This window comes from Malaclemys terrapin, chromosome 13 (genome assembly GCF_027887155.1).
Source record: "Malaclemys terrapin pileata isolate rMalTer1 chromosome 13, rMalTer1.hap1, whole genome shotgun sequence".
In the NCBI taxonomy this organism is placed as follows: Eukaryota; Metazoa; Chordata; order Testudines; family Emydidae; genus Malaclemys; species Malaclemys terrapin.
In genome coordinates this window covers 41,039,407-41,049,719 of record NC_071517.1, presented here as the reverse complement: position 1 = coordinate 41,049,719, position 10,313 = coordinate 41,039,407, and the positions used below count along the sequence as shown (strand labels likewise).

The 10,313-nt window shown below is 51.5% G+C and overlaps 1 protein-coding gene across 1 annotated transcript in view; it reads left to right on the top strand.

The window, feature by feature from the left end:
* The window catches only part of LOC128847504 (zinc finger protein 585A-like), a 32,732-nt gene that overhangs the window by 8,276 nt on the left and 14,143 nt on the right, over positions 1 to 10,313 (top strand). The window lies entirely within an intron of this gene.

Sequence of the window (10,313 nt, the reverse complement as noted above, 5' to 3'; positions counted from 1 at the left end):
GTTATATAAGGCGAACAATTTATGAGTTTACCCTGTATAAGCTTTATATAGTGTAAAATGGATTTATTTGTGTTTTGGACCCCATTGGGAGCTTGGCATCTGAGTTTTAAAAACAGGAACACTTCTTAAATTGCTTTCAGTTAAGTCTGCAGTTTGGGGCACATGGTTCAGCCCCTGGGTCTGTGTTGGAGCAGGCTGGTGTGTCTGGTTCAACAAGACCGGGTGCTGGAGTTCCAAGCTGGCAGGGAAAGAAGGGGCAGAATTAACCTTGGCACATGAGTTGGCAGCCTCCAAGGGGGTTTCTGTGTTCTAACCCGTCATACCTGCCTCCTGCCAAAGGAGAGTCAATTGGCATTTTTTTAAGCTTCTCCCAGAGACATAGCTGCTATCGTCCATTGGAGTGGATTAATTAACTCTCCTGCAGGTGCAGTACAGAAAACTGCTCCATGTAGGGATGTGCCACCACCCTTCACCCTGCCCTAAGTGGAGGAGGAGGAGGAGGGTGGCGGCTAGGGTCTGAGCAGAGGGAAAAGATGGACTGGTCGAGGGGTTATGCAGCTGACAAACACCTGCCAGGAATGGTCTATCTGTAGTTATTTGCTACATCAAAGAGCAGTTTTTTTACAATAGCCGTTTCTTATAAACCATTTACATATCCGCAACTGGTGCAGGTAGCAAATACCTACAGGAAACTGTTTCCTATACACACCTGCCAGCTCCCACTGTGTGCAGAGCAGAGGGAAGCCAACCCATGCTGTGCTGGAGGCAGGGACACCCACAACTAGGGGGAGCTGAAAGAGGGCTGAAGTGAGGAAGGGGGTGTATATGAGGGGGGGATGAGGGATGGGTCAGGGGCAGGAGGAGGATGCAGTGGACAGGGCAGGATGCTGAGGCGGGGATGGGGCAATGCTGGGGAATAGAGAATACTTATGGGCAAGATGGGAACAGACCTGCAGAGGAAACTGAGAGTGGGGGGGGGGATGGTCACTGTGAGGGAAAGGAGGGATGTCTGGGGGGAGGCTGTGAAAGCAAGAACAGACTGGCAGGAGGAGGGACAGAAAGAGGGTGGGGGTCAGGGAGAAGGAGAAGGAGAGATAAAAGGGCCACTCCCTCACCCCATGGGGAAGGAGGGGGCACTGCCTCACCCAGCAGCCAGAGTGGAATTCTTTTACCTGAAGTACCACTGAAGCTTTGGGTATAGGTGGAGGTTTCTGCCTAAGGGCTCAGAAGCTACAAAGCAGGTGTCCAGACTAGGGATGTAAATAGCATTTTAAAGAAGTAACTGTTTCATGTATTGGTTAAACATTAAAGAAATTCACAACACAGGCCCCAGCCCAGGATCCCGGCTCTCTCCCCCGCCCAGCATCCCAGATGCCACCAGGACTGGTTTAGCCTGGCAAAGCACAGGGGGAGATGCTGGAATTGCTCTGGGCCCAGTGGACACTTTTTAGAGTAGGGGTTTGGTGCCCCCCCTTATCCCTGACTGTGCCCCCACATCCCCTTGAGTGGGGCCAGGAGCAGGACCATGGCTCCGGGAGGGGGGGAGTCGGGATGCAGACAGGGGTAAGGGGCCTGAGGTGGGACGTGGAAGCTGATGAATTCATCCCCGTCATACTGGAATTCCCCCCCCCCAACCTCCGGGGGTGTCCCAGTCCATGGCTTGCATCCCGTGGAAACCTGGGGTAGGGCAGGGACAGAACTAGGTCAGCAGCCAGAAGTGCTCAAAGATCATGAATCTGCCCCCCTGCCCCCTCAATCGTCTTACACAGATTACAAAGGGGGGGGGGCTTTTTTTTGCCCTCTGGATTTGCACCTTTCCGGAGACACTGGGAAGAAAGGTCCTGTCACCTAGAGCCTGTGGACGTGTGGCCACTGCCAGAGCACGTGTCTGACCTGCAGAATCCCTGCAGCACAGTCAGGGCCTGGGCAGGAGGCCTGGGACGTGGGAGGGACAGACTGTGAACTGCCCTGGCATCCCACAGACGCTGTTTGTGCTTCCCCCATGCCCACAGTGTGGCAGTACCAGCCCGCTCTTCTTCGCCCCCCACCACACTCTCCTGTGGCTACCAGCACGCAGAGCGGGTGCATCCACTAACAAACTAGGCAGCCGCCTAGGATGCCAAGATTTGAGGGAGCCAAAAAGTGGTGCCCAAAATGTCTGGGATGCTCACCCCGCACCGGCTAAATGTGTAACCCTCTTTGATCATCTCCGGCCAGCCGGGAAGTGATGTCATTCCTCCTCTGGCCCCCGGGGGCTCTGCGCTGCTCCCTACTGCTCTGGTCTTCCCCAGGGCCCAGCCACCGCTCAGCCCCGCCCTGCCCCCATTCCCCTGAGCTCTGCAGCAGGGCCGGGGCTGCACTCACCATCAGCAGGAAATACAGTGACCTGGCCTCAGCTGCGCCATAGGGGAGTGCTGGGGGCGTAGTTTCCCCCTGCCCCCCAAGCCATCCCTGACCCCCTGGAGGCCTCCCGCCCAGCTCCCGCTTCCCCCACGGAGGCCTGGGGCACCCCCCATGTGGGGGGGGGGGACTGCATAGGGCCCAAGAATATCTAGGGATGGCCCTGGTACCTGCCACCATGCCCTCAGCCAGCCCCTGCTGCACCCCCTGCCCTGCCTGCAGCCCGCCCTGCACCCCTGCCTCCATCCAACCCCGCTCCCTCACCTCCATCCAACCCCTGCAGCACCCCCCTCCCCGAAGCCAGCCAGCCCCACACCACATCTCCAACCAGCTCTACATCCCCTGCCCTGCCCGAAGGCAGCCAGCCCCTGCCGCACCCCTGTACCCAAAGCCAGCTAGCCCCACACCCCCATCTCCATCCCATCCAGAACCCAATCTCCAACCAGCTCCGCATCCCCTGCCTTGTGCAAAGCCAGCCAGCCCCACAACCCCTGTCTCAGGCCAACCCCTGCTGCACCCCTGTGCCCGAATCCAGCCAGCCTCACACCCCCATCTCCATCCAACCCCTCACCCCATCTCCAACCAGCTCCGCATCCCCTGCCTTGTGCAAAGCCAGCCAGCCCCACAACCCCTGTCTCAGGCCAACCCCTGCTGCACCCCTGTGCCCGAATCCAGCCAGCCTCACACCCCCATCTCCATCCAACCCCGCACCCCATCTCCAACCAGCTCCGCATCCCCTGCCCTGCCCGAAGCCAGCCAGCCCCTGCCGCACCCCTGTACCCAAAGCCAGCTAGCCCCACACCCCCATCTCCATCCCATCCCGCACCCAATCTCCAACCAGCTCCGCTTTCCCTGCCTTGCCCGAAGCCAGCCAGCACCACACCCCGCTGTCTCCAGCCAACCACTGCCGCACCCCCCTGCCCCAAGCCAGCCCCACGCCCTGTCAGGTTATTCATTTATTTTCATTAAATATGTAATCTAAATCATGAAATTAATACATTTCCAAGCTGAATATGTATTAATTCTAATGAACAATGCCACATTATGCAGTATTCATTGTTGAAAGTTTATAATAAGCGATGCTCCGGGGGGAGGGGTGGGGGTGCGAGGTGAAAGGTGAAAGTTTAGCCTAGGGCGCAAAATATCCTTGCACTGGCCCTGTCAGCACGGGCTAGCGGGGGCCCTACCAGCGTTAGTGCGCTGCTGCTTTCACATCCATTGGACTCAGAGAAATACCTTTCCAGTGTCCCCACGCAGCCCTGCAATCACCCCTTCACTATAGATGTGAAACTTGATTGACATATGTGATCGCTCTGATCAGCAGCTGTATGTGGAGAGGCTGGGGTCCCCTGAAGGTCCCCCCCAAACCCTCTCTGCTTAGTGTTGAAAGGAGACCTGAGTTCAGCTCCTCTTGCATTCCACAGGTGCCAGGGAAGGTAGGGTGAGCTGCGATGTGAATCCACGTGATCGCTTTTAGTCCACAGCCCCAGCTCTGCCTCCACGCTGGGCATCAGTGTAATTCCTGCTTCCCCCAGGGAGATCAGACCCACTCCATGTGTCTGACCCCCCAGCAAGCAGAGAAATCAGACTAAAGCCTAGATTCCAAGGCCAGAAGGGATCATAGAGATATAATCTCATCTGCCCTCCTCTAGACCAGCCCAGAGACCTGCCCCCAAATAATTCCTACTGCAGAGCTTTTAGAAAAACATCCCATCTTGAATTAACAATGGGCAGCAAGGGAGAATCCACCGGAACCCTGGGTACATTGGTCCAGTGGCTAATTACTTTAAAATATAAAGGCACTTGAGTTTGTTTTCTTTGGAATAAGGTTTTTGCCACCGTATCCAGGCAGGCAACTAGTGCAGTGAGACTGGAATCCAGGTAGGGTGACCAGACGTCCCGATTTTATCGGGACTGTCCCGATATTTCCTTGTTTGTCCCGCGTCCCGACCGACATGCGGTCGGGACACTGGACAAACAAGGAAATGCCCCGGAGCCTAGAGCCCGGAAGTGCTTGCGCCCCCCCCCGCCCCGCCCCCGCCCCCTCCTCCCCCGATTGGCTCCCTCCCCGAATCCCCGCCTCTTCCCCGGGCTCACCATTCCCCCTCCCTCCGCAAGCGCTGGAGGGAGGCCCGGGAGACGCAGGGGAAGCGCGGGGCCGGGGTGAGTAACAGTCCGGCCTGGTCCCCAGCAGGCAGGACTCAGTTGGGTGGTAGGGAGAGGAGGGGGGCGGTCCGCGGGGCCAGGCGGCGGCTGTTCTCCCCCCTGGGCAGCGGGACTCGGGAGCAGCCGCTGCTGCAGCTCCCACTGCCGCGGGGGAGGAAGCGGCCATGGCGCTCCGCGGCTGCGGCTCTGGCGCCCCCGAACCCCCCGAGCCGGGGTCTGCTGCGGGGACCCAGCAGCGCGCACGCTGGGCCCAGCCCCTGGCCAGTCGCGTCTGGGCTGCTGCCCAGCTGGTGCAATCCCGCGGCGGCCCCGGAGTGGGGGCAGCAGGCCCCAGCCCCCCTGTCCTGCAGGGGAACGAACGGGGCTGGGCTGCCGATGCCTCCGCCCCGGGGCCGCCGCGGGATTGCACCAGCTGGGCAGCAGCCCAGACGCAAGTGGCCAGGGGGTGGGCGCAGTTTGCGCTGCTGGGTCTCCGCAACAGGCCTGGGCTCGGGGGGTTCGTGCCCGGGCACCAGAGCCGCAGCCGCCGAGCTTGGCCATCGGCTGCTTCCACCCCCCGCAGCAGTGGGAGCTGCATCAGCGGGTGCTCCCAAGTCCCTCTTCCCAGGGAGGGAGAACAGCCGCCGCCTGGCCCCGCGGGCCACCCCCGTACTCTCCCTACCACCCGACTGAGTCCTGCCTGCTCGGGGCCAGCCCGGACTCTTACTCACCCCAGCCCTGCGCTCTGCCTGCGTCTCCCGGGCCTCCCTCTAGTGGTTGTGGTGGGAGGAGGAATGGTGAGCCCGGGGAAGAGGTGGGGATTCGGGGAGGGAGCCAATGGGGGGAAGAGGGGGGGGAGTCAGGGTGCGGGGGGCGCAAGCACTTCTGGACTCTGGAGCATTTCCTTGTTTTCCAGTGTCCCGACCGCACATCGGTCGGGACGCAGGACAAACAAGGAAATATCGGGACAGTCCTGATAAAATCGGGATGTCTGGTCACCCTAAGCACAGCACAAGGACAGGTTCCACTCATGGAATGTCCTTTCTGACAGACGCTCTCTCAATCCTCCATGCACCTTGATCTGCTCTGATTTCATTCCCTGCACAGGATTCCTCCTTCCCAAACCTGACCTGCTCAGCTGTCTGGAACGAGGGGAAGAGACGTGGATGCCCAATCTCCAGGGCTGTGAGGAAAGAGAGATCCCAAGAGGCGCCCACACAGGTGAGGACTGACACAGAAACCATCTGGGGAATGAAGGAAGAAGTTGAGAATCCCAGAAATGTAGTATCAGTAAGTGCCAGCAGTTCTTCCTCATCTCACCCAGGGCAGGGTTACAGGCAGCAGATATGACTGACATCGCTTTCCACGTGTCCTGTTAACTGCAGGAGTTTCTTTCCCAACGTTCCTTCTCTGTGAAAGTTTGGGTGGGATGTGGAGGCAGAATCCAATTGCTCCGTCTGTGCAGCTTTAGTATGTTGCTTTTCCCTCGGTGCTATTCCTCCTAATTTCTCCCCAGCACAATGACTCCTGTCTGGATTGTGTCTCTGTCCAAGCAGGTGATGGGAGAATGAGTGAGAAGGAGGAGGGGAATTAACAGCAGGAAGTTCCTGGGCACGGGGAATCACAGGGGACCTCTGTGGGAAGAGTGCATAAGTGTTTGGACTGTGGAAAAAGTTTCATATGGAGGTCACACATTGTTTTACATTAGGAAATCCACACTGGAGAGAGACCTCATAAGTGCTTAGACTGTGGGGAAAGTTTCAGACAGAGGTCAGACCTTGTTATCATCAAGCAGTCCACACTGTAGAGAGACACCATAAGTGCTTAGACTCGGTAGCGTAGCTAGGGGGAGAGCAGGGGGAGAGGCTGCTCCCACTGAGCACATTCTCCAAAATTGGCACATTAGGCGCCGACTCCATGGCTGGTCCAGGTCTGGCGCACCCACGGGGAAAAATTGGTGGGTGCTGAGCACCCACCGGCAGCTCTCCGGTCCCCACCCCCCCGGCCCAGCTCACCTCTGCCTCCGCTCCACCCCCTCCCCTGAGCACGCCACCGCATTCTGCTTCTCCCCCTGGCTCCCCAGCGCTTGCGCCGCGAAACAGCTGATTTTTGCAGCAAGCCGGGGAAGGAGGAGGGGAAACACAGCACGCTGGGGAAGAGGCAGGGCAGGGGGCGGGTATTTGGGGAGGGGTACAATAGGGGCAGGGAGGGGCGGAGTTGGGTCAGGGCCGGGTGGGGGCGCGAGCTCCCACCGGCGCCAAGGAACGTTGGTGCCTGTGGCCGAGCAACAAAATAACGCAGGAAAAAAAATCACCGACAAAAGAACGCCGACGAAAGAGCGCATTCCTACACGGGTACATCCAAATAATTTTTGAACTGTGTCATTTTCTTCTGGAGAAGCTTCCATCACATAATCAAAGGCGGTAGAAACGTCGTCTGTACACCTGTAACACTTACCACTACTGCATTAGTTGGTCTTGTAACACGTGAATCCCTTGCAAGAGCCAAGGGGCCCACATTTGTTTAAACATTTTGTCTTCGCCCTTTTGTGAGCACTTTTTTTATCAGTTGACATGTACACTCACTCACTCACCCAGGCACCCACACAAGCATGCGTACTGATAAGAATTGTTTCCTGCGGTGTAAACAAATGCTGAACCCTTTCGATGATTTTAAATAGTTCAGACTGTTTGATTACTTCTTAGTGTGCGGATTGTTTTAGCTTCTCCTCTAGTTTTGAATTATGTGGCGCCTTTTCAACAAATCATTTAACACTTTGCTGACCAAATTTGACGGGCATCAAATTCATAAAGCTGTGAAATTGACCTGGCTGCTGTGTGGAGAGTTTGTTTTTAAAATGTAATTTATTTAAAAATCGTATATTGTTCATATTTATTTTATTTGTTTCTGATAAGGAATGGATAAGCACACTAAGAAGAAGAAACTATCCGAGTGGGACAGAAAGAAGATGAAGGAAGATGCAAATCAAGTAAAAGAATTGTCAAAATATGTGAGGTTGGAGGCCTACTTCTTCTTATATTCTGGAGTAAAATGTTAGAGAAGGCTTCCCATTTATCTACCTATTTACAGAAAAATAGTCTCGATCTAGTAACAGCTTCTCATTTGATTCAGATTTTTGAAAACGATATGAAAAACATTCGAAGTGAATTTGAATCTGAATTCAAACAGATTGAGAAGGAAGCAACCGAGTTCGTTCGAAAATGTGATATTACTACGGAATATAAGCAGCACAGAATATGTAAGAGAAAAAGATTCCATGAGGAAATTGCAGAGGATGAAGAAGGAATATTTGATGCCCGGGAGAAATTCATAGTTGAATCCTACTTAGTGTCCTTAGATTCTGTTATAAATAGCAGGAGTAAAAGATTTGAGCATTTTAAAAATGTGGCTGCCAAATTTAGTGGTTTAGATCCAAAGCATTTTGACAACGCGGATAATGTGAAGAAATTAGAATTTTTGGCAGACATGTACTCAGATGTGATCGACAGTCAAACCAAAATTGTGGAAGAGTTTCTTTCATTTAAAGACATGTACAAAGAGATAATGAGCAGTAGCGATAGGGTAAAGTCAAGTGTCGATGAGAAACCCACCATCAACAGTGTACTGAAATTCATGATCGCCAATGATATGTGTTGCATTTATCCTAACCTTTCGAGATTGTACAACATTTCTCTGACTGTCATAACTATAAAGGGAAGGGTAACAGCTCTCCTGTGTACAGTATTATAAAATCCCTCCTGGCCAGAGACTCCAAAATCCTTTTACCTGTAAAGGGTTAAGAAGCTCAGGTAACCTGGCTGACACCTGACCCAAAGGACCAATAAGGAGACAAGATACTTTCAAATCTTGGGAGGGGGGGGGAAGGCTTTTGTTTGTGCTCTTTGTTTGGGAAGTCGTTTGCTCTCGGGACTGAGAGGGACCAGACATCAATCCAGGTTCTCCACATCTTTCTAAACAAGTCTCTCCTATTTCAAACTTGTAAGTAAATAGCCAGGCAAGGCGTGTTAGTTTTTCCTTTGTTTTCTCAACTTGTAAATGTACCTTTTACTAGAGTGTTTATCTTTGTTTGCTATACTTTGAACATGAGGCTAGAGGGAGGTCCTCTGAGCTCTTTAAGTTTGATTACCCTGTAAAGTTATTTTCCATACTGATTTTACAGAGACGATTTTTACCTTTTTCTTTCATTAAAAGCCTTCTTTTTAAGAACCTGATTGATTTTTCCTTGTTTTTAGATCCAAGGGGGTTGGATCTGTATTCACCGGGAGTTGGTGAAAGGAAGGAGGGGGGATGGTTAATTTCTCCTTGTTTTAAGATCCCAAGGGGGTTGGAACTGTATTCACCAGGAGTTGGTGGAAGGAAGGAGGGGGAATGGTTCATTTCTCCCTGCTTTAAGATCCAAGGGGTTTGGATCTGTATTCACCAGGGAATTGGTGAAGAGTTTCTCAAGGTTTCCCAGGGAAAGGAATCCACTTGGGAATGGTGGCAGCGGACCAGATCTAAGCTGGTAGTTAAGCTTAGAAGATTTCATGCAGGCCCCCACATTTGTACCCTAAAGTTCAGAGTGGGGAAGCAGCCTTGACACTGACCTTGCCAATAAGTAGCGCAGTTGTGGAACGACCCTTTAGCCGACTCAAACTTATAAAGTCCTACTTGCGCTCTACAATGGGTGAAGATGGATTGTCTAGGTTAGCTTTGCTCTCCATTGAAAGACAGTTAGCTACTGAAGTAGATTATAATAAAGTAATAGATAACTTTGCTAGAATGAAGCTTAGCTGAAAGAGGCTGTTGTAGTTGCTTCATAGATGATCATATTGTTTTGATCTTATCTTTTGAAATATAAAATAAGTAAATAACACGTGTTTTTATTATGTTTTGATTTTATATACAATATAAATAGATGTCATACTGTAAAACTGTTTTTATATTTTAAATCCAAAATAACAATATCATTCTTGTGTTTTTAGGTGCAAAATAAATATGTATAATGAATTTAAAAGTATGTAATTAGTAATTTGATATGTCAGGTGGTGCCTTTTTTTTATGTGTTCGCTCCCCCTGACGTTAGAACCTGGCTACACCACTGCTTAGACTGGGGGAAAAGTTTCATACGGAGGTCAAACCTTGTTTTACATCAAGCAGTCCACACTGAAGAGAGACCCCATAAAGGCTTAGACTGTGGGGAAAGTTTCATATAGAGGTCAGACCTTGTTAAAAATCAGGCCTGAAAGCGTTAAGAACCTTGCAGGCTAATTGACCCAGCTTCAACCTTTACAGACATGTTAGAAAAGTGTATAAATGGTATTTGCGGATATTCCAAGTAATATGGATTAAAAGTTTGAAATGTAACCTGGTATTGTTAAGAAATTGGAAGAAAATAGTAGTGTTGTTCATTAATTGCAGTTAACTCATGTGATTAACTCAAAAAAATTCATCGTGGTTAGAAAAATTAAACTTGATGAGTCCAATTGTAAAACAATAGACTAGCAATTGAAATTTGTTAAATGTTTTTGGATGTTCTTCTGCATTTTCATATCTATCGATTTCTCTCACAACAAAGAAGAGAGAGTGTACAGTGCTCACTTTATATTATTTTTATTACAAATATTTGTACGGTAAACATTCAAAACAAAATAAAATATTTTTCAGTTCACCTCATAGAAGTACTGTAATGCAATCTCTTTATCAGGAAAGTGTAACTTAGAAACAGAGATTATTTTAATCGTATAAGTTCACTCAAAAATAAAGCA